Here is a 13,231-nt window from a genome sequence, read left to right on the forward strand (position 1 = left end):
TTTGCCTGCCTGCACAGCAGGAGATGAGAAGGCAGCTTGCCTGATTTTGGGATTTTTTTCCCTTCCTTTCTCTGATTTCTCTAAATCTAGTTCTACTGAAGGCAGTGGAAACACTCTACTCTTTACACAGTCTTCACCTTTCACAATTTTCTAGTTTATTTCTGTATCTAAGACTTCTCTTCATTCAGGAATCTCAGAAAATATTATAAAATCCCTAGAATTTGAACTAATTTTTAAAGGAAACGCCCCAGCATCTCAAAAGCCTTCAAAGCCTATAATTAATATCTGAATAACATGAAGCAGACATCTCAGAAGGAGATTTTTGAAAACCTGGGTCAGGACAAAGCTCAAATATTGTAAGCTTTTGTTAAGGCTGATGGGAAGAATGTGTTATTTTCTCCTCTCCACAGTTGTCCCTGCTAGTTTGGTGTGGATTAGTTTCTGCAGGCTCCCATATAAACCCACAGCTTCACCTCATTGGGAGTTAATTAATTTTTTTCAATATCTCTAGGATAATTTTAAATTAGAATTCTGAACTCTGTGCTCAAAGTCTTTTCCCCTATTTGTGCTTTAATGTTCCAAATCGACCACAAACTCTTGCTTTGGTGAATTATCCTTTATCACCTTGGGGCTGGAATATAGGATGGGGTGAGATAAGCAATGGCTGAGCTGCCACATTTCTACAGCTGAACATCAGTAAGATGGAGGATTTCCTGCCTCGAGGTCTCAGCATTAGCTAAAAGAGAAATTTCCTTTAAAGTCACAGAGGAGTTAGAGCAGTATAAACAGTGAGGCTGCCAATTCATTGCTCTAGACTTCTGTCAGGAATCTGAGTGAGCTTGGTACTTGATTTTGACATGCATGTTTACTTTACACCACAAGGTTTGCTTTTTCCAATCATACTGCTCCTCAGGGTTTATTTAGTTTTGCCAATACTAACAAAACTATTTGTGTGGTACCTGCTGAAATATTATTGAAGACATCTAGCAAGTCATTCTACACCCTCTTCTTAACATATTTTTAACTCTACTGCATAAACAGTTAACTTATTCCTGAAAGAACTGCCTTCCAAATCCCAAGCCACTTAAGCATTCTCTGATTATGTATTTGCTGGATGTCACTTGCTAAACTCTGTTTTCTCAACATTATTTGAGCAAAATGCTCTGGCTATCAGACCATAATAGGGGTGTTTCATGTCCTGCAGTCATCCTACACTTGTCTGGGCCTTTCATCCTTCTGGCACTGCTTTTCCTTGTCAAAATGTTGGTGGAAGGCAGTCATTTGCTAAACATTTCATTTGGTAATTGCATTTTTGGGGTGGCTGTTTGAGGGGATTGGCCACTAACTTTAAGACTGAGGACTCGAGATGGACAAGCAACAAGCAGGATGTTGTTTCTGTTGGATAAAGCAGAAACACCAGTTCAGTGCAGAGTGTCTCTGCATGCTCTTTCTGCTTTAGGGTGCTCTAAACTTACCAGATCTGCAAGTTAATCTTATTTTGAGCTTAATATTCTTAACAGTTTTTACTCCCTCTTCTTTATTTTCTTGTGGCTATCATTGATCAGTGCTGAAAATTCCTGCAGACCCTTGTGTGCTTCATCATTTTTCTGCCACAACTGTTATTATGCATTGTGTTTTCCAGGGACAGATTTCACATGGGATTGGTGAATCAATGTTTTCTGCCAAATTTCATGAGTGTTTGGCAAAGTGACAGTATTAATTGAAAAAACCTGCTGGTAGTTCAAGCCTGTTTATGTAAACAGGGGCACTTTTTCTTTCCAGCCATGTATTCCAGTCATTTCGTGGTGGGATTTTAGTTCTTGGCCACTTGAAAGCTCTCATTCTGATTGTTAGGTAAGTCTTTTTCCAGGAAGAATATTAGCTCCAGCCCAGGTGAGAACATTAATCTGAAAGAGGCCAGCAGAAGTTATCACCCTTCTCAAGAAGACTCCTTTTGATTTTTATTTATTTCTTTTTATTCAGGAGGAATCTTAGAGAAAGGAGTTTTCCCTTGAGGTGAAGTATTCCCAGGAAAAGGAAATAGGTGAGGAGATAGATAATTTTTCATTTACAGTCTTATATAGGGATTCCCAAATCTTTGTTTTTGCATTCCAGGTTCATCTGCTTAGAGGACAAGTACAGGTCTATAAAATATTTCAGGCTTAAGTGATTTATGAGCTGCATAATACAAAACTGTGAGTGAAATTCACTTGAGTGAGTGAAAATGGAGTCTATCTTTAAGCTGATAAACAGACTTCAGCTGTAAAGCTGTGCTGGTTTTATTTGGTGGTTTTTTTGGGGGGTGGGGTTCTTTTTTGTGTTTTTATTTTTTGTTTGTTTGTTTTTTTATTTATCTACTGGATAAAATATTTAAATTCAGGTTTGAAAGCATCAGAAGACCATCTTTTGGGAGGAGCCCTGACCTTCCCACAAGAATATTTAATTGAGAACATGTGTAAACACTGCTGTATCTCCTTCTCATCTGTTTGTTGGGACACATGTTCAGCTCCAATGGGGCTTTTCTGTCCTCTGCAGTTTTAGGAAGAAGGAATTACATATGGGATGAGCCCAGAATATCCCTTTTTACCTGCTTTGGCTCTGATAACCTAAGGCTCTGATGCTTGGACTCTGCCCTCCAGCTGAGTTGACTTCCTTGCAGTGAGCTCCAGCATTTAAATCCAAGCCACCTGGTCAGAATATTTTAATATTTAGCACTGAAAAGCTATTTCTAGTTCAGGCCAGGCTTCTAATTTAAAGTAGCCCTGCTGGTTTTGATGGGACATGGCAAACACTGAAGTCCTGCATCAATCCAGTCAGTCCAGATATCAGCAAGGAGGTTCCAGCCAGACCTCAGGATAATTATCTGTGTATTTATGTGGTGGTGGTATGATTTATTTCCTTTTCTGTTGGCAATACCCGAGCTCAAAATCTTCAATTTTTCCATGTAAGGGCACCTTTGCTGCAGTCATGCTGCTGACTCTGGTGTAGACATAGCCTGGGTCTCGTTTTGCATAGGAAAAAGCAAGTTTTCCTGGCATAAATAGGATAAAACCTCATGGATGCACCTCCTTTTCTTCATTATCTTCATCATTTTGCTGCTGCTCTTAGGCAACATGTCAGCATTTAGTCATAAACACTTCTGTAAAAAAATGTGTGCTGACAAACATTGCATTATACTGCAAGCACACATCAGATTTCTTGTTGTTTTTTTCCATGACTGCAGGATTTTTCCTATGGGTGACATTATTTACTGATCTCTGTCCTTACTTTTCTCCAGTTTTAGCCCTTGCTTTAGAAGTAAATCAATCTGCACAGATTTGTTTTTGGTATAAATAGTGGGGGTGGCTGGTAAAGAAAGCTACTGTTGGTGAACTCACATGCTCAAAAAGAAAGAAACACAGAGCTGGTGTTTTGGCAGCTTTATTTGATGGAAATAGATGTGAATACAAGTTTTACTAAGAAAAAAAAGGAGGAACATAAGACTTGTCTTGTTCATATGAAACCTTATTTGTGGATAAATTTTCAAAAATTTGATCCTTTTTAATTAAGCTGCAACTTGGCAATTGAAGGGGAAAGACTGGTTTGGACTAAATTGATTAAAAACATAGAAAGGGCTCTTATGGAATTTTTCCCTGAATTTAAACCTCTTGATGTATTTGAGTCAAGTCATTATGTGCCACATTGACAATTTATACCAGCTGACTTTAAGGGTACTTCATTAGTGCAATGCCAGTGAGAATTTTCCACTTAGTGAAAACCTAATGAATTCAGAAAATTTAACAACCTTTGAGTCCCCATTAATCTAAAACATGAAGAATCAAAAATAACAATGAAATTTTAACTTATAACACAATTTATCATGTTAGTGAACACACAGGCTAGAATCATTACATCTTCTTTGATATCTTGGAAAGAGTTAGGGAAATTAATATGGAATGTATTCCTTGCAGTAAGTAACCATTAGTTATTGCCCACCTACTGGAATTCATCCTAAACCCAGCAAATTCATCTAAAATAAAATCTAGTTCTTCAATACCTCTGTGCTTCAGATGAGTTTTGCATGAGTTTGAATAAAATTTTGTTTTATAGAGGCAGGGTGTCTTTTTAATGCAATGCTTGTAGTAAGTTGTTCCTCTGTAAAATGTGAATGGATTCAGTTTTTGCCTCATTGCTGGCTCTAGTAATGAGTTGTTTGTTAATGGGAGCAGTTGGAAGACTTCTCAAGCTGAAATTCTTGAGCTGGAAATTTCTTTTTAACATTCCTAGATAAATGATCTGATTCTGGTCTCCTACTTTTTTATCCTTGAGTGATTCCAGGGCTCTTGCTTTAGTTTTTATGCCCTCCAAAGTCATGACTTGGCTCAATGGGAAACCAAAGACCTAAAGTTTAAATAATTAGCACTAGTTGATCATAATTTGGGGATCTGTAATATTTCAACAACTTAAATCCTTATATTCAATTAATTAAATTATATTAGGAACCACCATGACTGCAGGAGTTGTACCAATGCTGTTATGTGTCTGCATCCAGCTTTAAGGCCAAGTTTAAAATCAATTCCTGTCTGCAACTTTTTCAGCAGTCAGACTGAGTTAAGATGGTTGAATAAACCCACAAATGTCAGTAAGTAATGACAGCTTACCATAATTTCTTTAAAAAATCCTAATGTTGCCAATAAGGGAAGTCACTTGCTCTGGACACAGAAATCACAGAAATTTGTGTACTCTTCTAAAAGCCTCTAAAGTTTCTGTGTAGCTCTCACACTACAGCTCCATGAATATGTAAGAGAGTTTTTCATTAACATAAATCTTTATGTATTATGATGTCAAATGAGTGAAGGTTCCAGCACAAAAATTTTAAGCATTTTGGAAGGAGAGTGATTTAAAAAGAGATGACAGAGACGGGAATCTCAGCCTCCAGTCTATGCTCCATTAATCTTAGGCAGTGAAATAATGTAAATATAGTGACAGGGAGAGCCAAATTCAGATTTCACTTCCATGAAGGAATATTGAGAATTTTTTCTGCCATAAGCTAGGCTAAAGTGTAGAAAATCTTGAGTCTTAACTATGTTTGTAGACTATTGTGTTGGTTTCCAATTTGCAGCATTACTGATTTTATATATACATATATCTATATGCACACACTTCAAAAAACAAGTAGATTTTAGGGAGTGATTCAGCTGTCAAACCAAACCGATCTGACATTTCTTTAGCAGCATTCAGGTGCTGCTCTGGAAGTGTGGAGCCCTCATTCAGGTGTGCTGTCCCAATATTCATGTTGAACACCTTGCGAGGATCTAAACCAGCATTAAAATCATATATTTAGGCAGCTGAATACCATTGTAGTAATCATATGCATAACATACTTATAATTTCCATTGCTTCCCCTTGTATCTTGTGGAAAGAATAAATTTTCAAGTTGTAAAATTAATTCTATGAAGAACTTAATGAAGTAGAGCATTTAATTATTTAACTCAGTTGCTTTCACTTTGTTTGCTATAGAGAATTTCTTAATTTTTAGTAGCTCTTTGTAATGGCTTAGATGTTTCAAATGGCAGAAAGGACACCAAGTTAGGTGGTTTAAATTGCTGGGAATGTTAATAGGAGGAGTAGTTTAAGAAATTAAATTCAGACACATTGAGAAAAACTCTTGCTTAACTGTTTTCAGATGTAATTTTTAGTGCTGTAAAAATGATACTCTGCAGTGAGCAGGTAAAACACACAGATATTTAGTTTCAAATAGGCAAGAAAATGAGGATGCTTGTGAAGAAAACTAGCACTGAAAATCAATAAAATAATTAAAATGCAATAAGTGAAAAAGATCTAGCAGAGCTGTGGTCCTACAAAGAAGGAATTACAATAAACCATGAGAAAACCCAAGGAAGAAGAAAATCAGAACTGGTTCTCCCCTGCAAGGAAGAGAAACACTGACAGAAGAAAGTGTGACAGCACAGCCAAGTCAGCAATTATCAGCCATGAATCAAGGTGTTTTCCTTAATATTCTGGGCACTAGTTTCCCCAGTTTTCATAGTTAAAGCATTAAAACTAGAATGGAGAGCAGGTAATTATATGGGCATTTCCTGTATTTTCTCTTTGACATGGAGAACACATTGTGGTAATATTTTTGTTGAGCATTACTGACAGAAGCTGAGGCAGACAAAGCCAATAAATTTAACATGTGAATATTATCTCAGAGAAGTTTTAGTATGGGCAAGGCTATTTAGAAAGGAAGATCATGCTGTTCTAGAAAAGAGAGCAGAAGAAATGTGATGATAGCTTCCAGTTCACATATGAGACTGGTTCCATTATGGAACATCACAGAGACTTTGGCTGGAAGGGACCTGTGGAGGTCCAACCATATGCTCAGTGCAGGACTGTCACCAATGGGCAGATTAGCTCAGCTGTGGCTTTGTCTAGATGAGCCTAAAAACCATCTGAGGTGGTTCCAGCATCTTTCTGGACAGAAAGATGAAGAAAAAAGTTTGCCCATAAATCAAGCTGAAGCCAGGTTAGGAGCTGCTCCTCATCAGCCATTTCTTTGTGCAGAGCTGAGAGAATATGGACAGTTAAAACAGATAATTTCCTTATTCTGTTCAATCTTCACAGATGTGCAGATTCATATTATGCTGCTGAAAAGCTGCATTATTTCAGCCCAACCCCACCTCTTCCCTGGGTGATTTCTCCACAGCAGCAAAAGGCACTGTCAATAAACCACAGGTACAATTTGGATGAGTAGGGGAAATTTTGGTAGAGAGTAATCCTTTATGCACTAAACTGCTATTTTTCAGAAAGGATTATTTTCATACACAGCTGCACAGAGTAGATGTCAATATATAGAAGAGAAATATGCCCATTTCCTTAACAAATGAGATTTTCCTTGTACTTTTCCTCTGGCCAGCAGGCCTGAAGGAGCTGAGTAGAGCAGGGTATGTTCCATATTGCAGCACTGCTGGATCACTTCTCTCTTTCTCAGTTACCTGGGTGGGTGAACACGTGCTGAGAGTGCTGCACTAAGGTTTTAGTGATTGATGCTGCTGGGAAAAAGCAAAATGTGTCAGTTTTCTCCACACCTGGTGCAAAATAGATGCAGCATGAATGCCTCTGCAGAAATTTCTTGAGGGCTTCAAAAATGGGGTTGTGAGGGATAGAATAGGAATGTGGATGCTGTAATGTCATAAAGCAGATATTTTTCAATCATATGATTGTTTTTCTCTCTTGGCTTGCACAAGTCAAGCACTTGCCCACACAAGCACCTGCTTGTTTCTCTTCCCTGTCTCTGAATGCTGTGGGATTTTGTTGCAGAGCAAGGGAGTTCATTTAAATGATGGTTAATATTTCTAAAGGGTTGACTGCAGGTTTAAAGAGCTACATGGATGGTGATTCAACATCATCCCTGTGAGATGTGTGCTGTAAAAAGGTGAAGCAAAGTGTTTTCATGAGAGAAAAGCAGAGCTGTTGAATCAAATTGATAAAGCTGAGGTTTCCTGTTGTGTGAACTTTGTCTTGCTTTACTTTTGTTAACTTGGAAAAATTCTTATCCAGGTATGGATTCTGATGTTCATTAGAACAGAAACCACCTAATTTCCATAGGATTAGGATGATACACAAAGAAGAAAGAGACCAAATTATCACTAAAATATTCAAATTCCCCCAAATTGGGGCTTCTGTGCCATCACGTCTTGCAAACCCTACTGAGCAAACCACTGTAATATTTAGTAACCAGTCTTGCTAAAATCTGGATTAAATAACTACCATAAAGCTATTTTTAAGTTTTCTCATGTGTCTAAGTTTGTCAATACTATCAAAACAATTGTAAGAGGCCAGGAGAATTACTGAGTTATTGCTGCTATGAACAGTTACAACCCCCAAAATAAACAATTTTAAAAACCCTCCACGTCCATGGAGGATTAAAAAATATTAATTCTGCTTTTTTTACCATTTCTGTAATGTTTGGGACATTAATCATAGGACGTATAAAAATGAGGCTCTACCTTGTCAAGCCATCCTCAGCCCAGAGATGGAAATAGTATAGAAGCTGCAATTTTGAACTCTATTTGTGTTTTTTTGATAGCAAACATTTAAGTCATAAGTGTATTTTGGAATTCTGTTTTCAGTATTTCTGGAGTTGCCCGTTTACAGTCCAAGTTATCCCTTGGTGCTTGCAAAAGAAGGGAAATTATGTAAATGTGAGGGAATACTCCCATCCCCAGCTGCCTACTGACTGAAGAATTTTTTAAAAAATGTACTTTATGCCATTAAAGCTGGTGTCATTTTTACAAAATTGCTGCTATAGACTCGTTTGAAAGTGGCAATCTATCACTGGAGTGATATTCCCAAGTTGCTTCATATTTGTCTTCATTAAGAGGATTTTCCAGAAGTGAATACTAGAAGCCCTGTGTTTGCTTCAGGTTGGACTGAAAGTCTCACATGAAAGGAACTGGATCTTCTCATGTTTTTTGGGAAAAAGGAATGCGTGTTTTTTGCTTCATCTGGTTGCACTTAAGTTCATTAAGCTGAAAATGAAATCTGTCAAAGAGACTCATGTGTAGCTTTGTTTGTTTATTTGTCTTTTTCCCAAAAATGCCTGTAGCAGGAGTTTTAATTCATCTGCAACCCTCTCCAAACTGGGGTTTCTCTACAAAAGCGTGCAGGAGTTGTGGTTTTTTCTTTCTTAATTTTAGTTCTTCAGGTTTTGCAGCGTTCTCTCTGTTTGAATAGCTGAATAGCAAAGCAGAAAGTCATCCCTTTATAGCATGTAATCAAGCTTTTTATATGCTGAGCATTTTTCATCAGTATAGAGAAAAAAATTTTGCTCCCTTTGCGTTGTGTTTTGACAGTAAATACAGTGAATACATTTCTTTCATTACTCCAGGTAGACTTTTGTGAAACCAACAGTTCAAACAGAGATTTGCTTTTCTTTGCAAAGGAAATGGATGAAATAGAAGAGAAAATTAGAGGTGGTCTCTGATGCAAGGGCCATAACAAAGATCACATTTTCACTGCACACCCTTGCAGAAGTCTGTGTGTGACAATTTCTGACAATCAGTGCAAATCAAGCACCGTGCACCACGCTGAGCCTGGAATCAGCATTCACCACACAACCCTCAGGAGAGAAAGAGGTGGTGCTGGTGGGGATGGAAACTGATGTGGATGCAAACTCTGAAAAGTAGAAAAATAGATCCCCTGATGACAAAATCACACCTGGTGTTAAAGCCTAGGCTCTCATTAAGTAATGATTATTGCCTGCTGTGTATAAAAATAGCCAACACAAATAGCAGAGCTTAGCAGTGCTAATTTAATAGTTGACTGTGCTTAGGGGTGTTCAGTGGAGCAGAGAGAATAATCTGCTGAGAGTTGTATATTGAGTGATTTCAGTCCCTCTTTTCTGCTTCTGGAATAACCACAAACAGATCACAATTTCCTGGAGTTCATCTCTTCAAATATCTTTTATTAACAACTTTTGCCAGATACAATTGACTGGGTTGATTGATCATGAATATTCTCAACTCAAACCGCTGTGTGTGCTTGTGGTTAATCAGATAAGTCACATTTTATCATTTTTGTTGACTGGCTGGGTAAATTCACAACAGCTTCCAGGGAGCTGAACTCAGCCATGTGTTAAAGGAAGCAAATGTACAAAAACCCACATACGTCTAAAGTATATTTATCAAAGCACATTTTCATTAGTTATATTCAAATTTGATAGAAAAGGGTCATAACAGTGTGCATTAACTAAGAGGAGAATGGGACCTGCAACTTTGCACTTCATGAAAAGTTGCATTTTGCTATTGCAGTTGTGTCTTCTTGTGGGTAATGTGTATGCTTTATTTCCTCCACAATTTCAGGTGAAATAAAACTCATCCACTGCCTTTTCAATGTTGGAAGGAAATGTCACACTGGAAAGGCACAGAAGACTTAAATGCTTTATCTTTAAAATTTAAAATGGTAACCAGCAAATGCCACCAAAATATAGCACAGTTTGGGATTTTACAGATCCCTTAAATGCCCTCATGTGATTTATGTATGGTCTGTATCACAGACCAGAGCAAGATTTTTTAAAATTTATTTTTCAGTGCTTGGGCCAATGGGGAAGCATGGGAGGTGTTATCTTGTTGCAGATCCAATGTACCTCAGTTATATTTAACTTGCAGATAATACTGCTGAATTTTACCTCTTGTAGCTGCTAAAACTAAACTAAACTTCAAAACTCATCAGATTCTATGATTCTATAGGTTAACCTGTGGCCATGCATCTGTTTGTGGCTGCTGGTAGAAACCAAAGATGAAAGAAGAAGTGAAAATAATATTGGAACATAGTTGATATTGATTGTGTCATTTAATGTTTGTCCAAATTTTCTATACCTAGAAGTTGCTTTTTCCTTACAAAAAAACTAGGAGTCAAATTAATAATAGCTTGGAAACAGTAAATGAAAAAGATTCTTGAAAAAAGAAACTATCAGAATTTAAATACTAATTTATAAAACTGGAAATTCCCACTCTGAAATTAAGCTAAACACCTTTTCTGGGAGCAAGTTTTTATTGACAGCATTTACTTTTGCTTTTCTCCATTTGCTTTCCCTTCTTCCTTTTAAAAAGAAAAATAAATAAATAAAATATTGCAAAAGAGCAGATGCATTTTCTGATTCTCTTTGCTGAGGAGGTGTCAGCCCAGCAGGAAAGAACAAGCATGAGGGGATTCTTCTGCTGGCTTAGAGTTGTTCACCAGTCTTTCTTCCAAATCCATGAAACCACAGCTCTACACCTCTGACATGAGGTAGCATAACAAAGAGCACCATCAAATGAGTAATTGGGACAAAAAAAGAATTTTTATACCCAGAGGTGCTAAGCATTTTCATCACTTAGTGATTCACTGACAAGTGTCTGCATTCCTTGCTGCCTAATCCCAGGCTGCTTTTATTTGCATGCTTAAATTTGAACATAACATTTCTTTGGCTGCAGAACTAAAAAATTACCCCAAAATAGATCTTCAGTTCCAATTATGGCAAGTGTGTCTTTAAAACACATCTAATCAGAGTCTTCATTGCCTGGAGATTTAGTACATCAGCTTTATCTTGTTTATTTAGGGAGCTGATATGGTTTTCAAAACAGGGATAACAAGGCATGGACACAGCTGTCTTTGCTGTGACAGAAATGAAAGAATTTCCAGATTTTTTCTCTGTGGCAAAGGTGTTTGATGTGAATAATAATATTCTGAGTTAAATAACAACAATCAGAATTGCTGTATGGTCTAAAATACAGCCAGAGGTGCAGCCTCTGTCTCAGTGAGTTCAGTTATATTCATGCATCATCTTTTTTTTTTCAGATGTCCTCCAGTAGTTCCCAGCTGGGTCTCCTTCAGCCAAAGCTGCTGGGAACTTGAGGAGTGAACTGAAAAATGCTCTTTTCACTGCTAACCACCTTCACTGGAAATGATTCAAACCTGTTTTATTCAGCACAACGTGCTCTCTCCTTTACCCCTAGGAGGAGCATGTTTTCTAAGGATGGGTGTTGGATGACATCACTTACTTCCTGGCTTTGGAGAGACTTTTACTTTGTTTACATAGCTTTCCTTTAAAGCAGAAACACATCCAGGGCTATGTGGGTGCCTTTCTAAGTGACTTCTGCAGAGGCAGATATTTGATACAACTGGTCCTGACTGGGTTTTTTCTCCCTTGCTCTTCTTTCCTTCTCCTTTATTCACTCCTAAAATGTCCTCTACTTCACAAGTACTAAACATCTTTAGCTTTACTCAGCAAAGTCCCAGCTTGTATCTGTCTCAGCTTTGTCTTGGCTCTTTTGACTCACATTTACCTCTGAATCTGCTGTGTGTATTAAAGACCAGAACAAACCTGCCTGATTTTCTGAACTGCACCTGTTTGCTTTATGAAGATTTGACTTCTATCTTCAAATCTGTCCAAGCAGTGGATTTATCCAGCAGAATTTGTGTCTTATTCATGTGCTCCTTCTTCAGGAAGCCAGCATCAAGGTTAAAGAGACACCTTTAAGACTTAATTACAAATATCAGGAGGGAGACAGAGTGATCCTGCCTTGCATCTTGCCAAGCCACAGGTAGGCTGTGGTATATGACAAATATTGAAGCCAGAGATGACACACAGGAAGATTTAAACACTGTAGGGTGATGTAAACACAAATGACTGTTTTCTAGAGCCACAGGGCTGATTTATGAGGTCTATGATTTCTGAATAAAGAAATGAGAATGTTTCATGGAAAGCTGTGTTCCCTCCTCTAACTGAGTGACAAATGGAACAAACCAGAGAGGTCCCCTGTCACCACAGGTATGGGCATGCCTGAACTTTTGCTCTGTGGACATTTAGAAAAATTCCCAAGCCCCTTCAATAATCTCGCAGAGTGCTTTATGTTACACTAGTTATATCACTACTATTTCATTTCCCTGAGCTGAGAGCTCATTGGTGAAGTTCTAAACCAGTGCTTCATTATATTTCCTAATTATCTATGTAGATAGCTGCTGTTATTTGGCTAAAAATGAATTTCTGTATATGCTGAGGAATAATATTAACAGAAAAAAAATTGGTTTTTTTTCAAGTTATAAAATTTTTAGATTGACTGAAGTGAATTAAGAAGAAAAACATCTGAAAATAGAGCTTTGACTCATTTTACTTGATCTGAAATGATCAGTTCATCCTGCTAGGTAGACTTTTTATAATTTGACCTTGAGTGAAAGAGCTTTCATTCCTGATAGAAACTAATTGTATGTGTAGTGTTCAAACCATAGGGCTGAAATTAAATTAGTACTGCACAGGAGGGGATCATGCAAGGGAAAACACACTGTCTTAATGGGCTATAAACCTGAGTGAAGCACTGTTTTCAAACCAATGAAACAGCTATAAAGTCATATTTGCTCTTTGTGATTCATATATACCCCTAAAAGTTATAATTTCTACCTTAAATACATAAACCATAGAGAGTGAAAAACTGCATGTTTCAGTAACATGACAATAAGCCCTCAGTTGAGTTTTTTACCAAATATTTATGCTGAGAGTTGAAATGAAAAGTTTTCTGTATGTTCTTTGAAGGGAAGTCAGGTTTCATTATATTAGGATGAGCCTTTGAGCTCTGCCTCTCTTTTTTAGGAGCACGTGTTTTAAATTAATGCAGTTTCCATCTCCCTTTTTTTGCAGCACGCTTCACTTTCACAGTGCACACAGAGATCTGATCTCAGCTTGTTTGCTCTGAAGATAATGTAAGTTTTGCCA

The 13,231-nt window shown here is 37.5% G+C and overlaps 1 long non-coding RNA gene across 1 annotated transcript; it reads left to right on the plus strand.

Annotated features, from left to right (window-relative positions):
* Positions 1 to 1,794: 1,794 nt before the first annotated feature.
* LOC127060255 (uncharacterized) lies at positions 1,795 to 12,065 on the plus strand. The gene is made up of 3 exons (XR_007779059.1): positions 1,795 to 1,854; positions 1,984 to 2,044; positions 11,968 to 12,065. It is a non-coding gene; the product is annotated as an uncharacterized LOC127060255 (long non-coding RNA).
* The last annotated feature ends 1,166 nt before the right edge of the window (positions 12,066 to 13,231 follow it).

Source organism: Serinus canaria, chromosome 1 (assembly GCF_022539315.1).
Source record: "Serinus canaria isolate serCan28SL12 chromosome 1, serCan2020, whole genome shotgun sequence".
Classification (NCBI taxonomy): domain Eukaryota; kingdom Metazoa; phylum Chordata; class Aves; order Passeriformes; family Fringillidae; genus Serinus; species Serinus canaria.